Below are 1,885 nucleotides of genomic sequence, written 5' to 3'. Positions count from 1 at the left end.
CTCTTTCCTCAAGTCAAAGATGTAAGAAAACAGTAACTGGAAAGAATTCCCTTTATTTTTTTTGTAATAGGGAATCTGAGGAACTGTAACCATAAGCCTTAGAAGTCTTCTAGATACATTTCTTCCTGCTTCAACAGACTATACATAGTGCCAGTGACAGCATCATGCTATAATCCAGAGTTCAGATATTTACAGTTCTAGTCATTTACATTACTTGAATAGCATCTGAAAGCCTTGATTCAGTCCCTGACAACTCCTCTTTAGCTAATGGGTATGGAAGAAAGAATCACTTCTCAAAAGTTCCTGTTCTTAAAGCAGGCGTACTTTTGATTTTGCATGTGATCAACAACTAATTTCAGCATAATTATGGCTGCAGCTTCAGGGAAAATTTGCATTACCATAAATAATGATCTTCTAATTACAGAAAACAGTAACTTAGTCCAAGTCATCAAACAGTTACTCCTAGTAAAGATTTTTCACTGAGATTATGGTACGTATTAGAAACACAGAGGTTATTACCCACACAATACAGAAACCCGTATTACAAAACTAAGACAGAATCTCAAGAATTTCTTGAGGGAGAACACTCTGAAAGGCAAGATTTCCTTCTTCAGGGTTCTCTTAACCCTTCTGAATTTTAACTTAGCCATCTGATTTACCTTAGCTTTTGAAGTCTAAAAATAACCCCACAACTATTACAGTGGTCTGACAAGCTCATGTGATAACCTGCTGTATAGCTTTCTTGTTTGCCCAGTTATAGTACACAGCAACAATTCCAAGAATCTAGATGAAAGTTTGAGCAATCCCGCATAAATGCTTGGAGTTGTTTTTCCAGTCATAACAGACATTCAGTGAAATACTGTGGACTGGTTTGCCCTTGCTCCTTCCACAAACAAATAACAGGAAAAAAAAATTAAGACCTTCTGCTTGATGAAATGCTAAGGGAAACCCCCTACTTGGCTGAACTGGGGGCTCTCATCACTAAGCATACTGACAGATTGTGGCTGACTTAAATCAAACATCTGAAGAGGCATTGACCCATAACCCTTGCATAGCTGGAATGCTATCCTGTCCCATATACTCTCAAGACATCATTGCCTATGAATCATTTCCAAAACTGCTGCGACTTTCAATTCAACTTACTACAGTAAACCAAAAGCAAGCCAATCTTGCTTTATAAAGGACACTAACTACCATACAGAAGCTGACTAGTTAAGTGGTCAGGTGTTTCTGCTTCAGGGGTATTAGCATCCATCACAGATGTGCAGGAAGGCAGAAGGCAAAGGCTTTGATCTTCCAATGTCAAATCACCATAAATACCTCTAAATGCCAAATATCCAAGCACTGGTAAAACAGGCTCCTCTTGGTAGCTCCCTAAGCAGCCCAGAACCAAAACGAAGAGGAAAAACCCCCATACATCCCATATCAGACTAAGGGCTTCCTCCTCTGAAACAGCTCAGTATCACATTTCTCCAAGGCAAAGAACAGATGTTAAAAAAGTCACATTTGAAGTTCTTACAGACACCAGTCTCTTCAAAGAAGAAGAAATACCTACGCTCCATAAATGAAGGTATGTACTCAGGAAGAGAATTAAAACAAGGGTTTTGTTCTATGACATCCTTGTTTTTGTTGAAAGGAACATTTCAACCACCAGAAAATGCCAGTTAATTTCTGCAAGCAAGGTAACATTCTTCTATCCTGTAAGGCCACCGTAAATTGACAATTAATGGGCTGTGTTAGTTATCTGAAAGCCTATTATTCTTAACAGCCATACTTTTGTCTTAAGCAAGGAACAGGCATTGCTGCACTAGTCTGAAGTGGTAAAGTCTAGTTATCAAACACACCACCACCACCCCCCCACTTGTCTGCCTTTAACAGCACACTC

At 39.0% G+C, this 1,885-nt stretch overlaps 1 protein-coding gene across 2 annotated transcripts in view; it reads right to left on the bottom strand.

Moving 5' to 3' along the window:
* Positions 1–1,885, bottom strand: part of RAB5A (RAB5A, member RAS oncogene family) — an 11,633-nt gene that overhangs the window by 7,838 nt on the left and 1,910 nt on the right. The gene's annotated exons all lie outside the window — the stretch shown is intronic.

This window comes from Buceros rhinoceros, unplaced genomic scaffold (assembly GCF_000710305.1).
Source record: "Buceros rhinoceros silvestris isolate BGI_N320 unplaced genomic scaffold, ASM71030v1 scaffold17085, whole genome shotgun sequence".
Taxonomy (NCBI): Eukaryota; Metazoa; Chordata; class Aves; order Bucerotiformes; family Bucerotidae; genus Buceros; species Buceros rhinoceros.
This window is presented reverse-complemented; position numbering and strand designations above follow the sequence as displayed.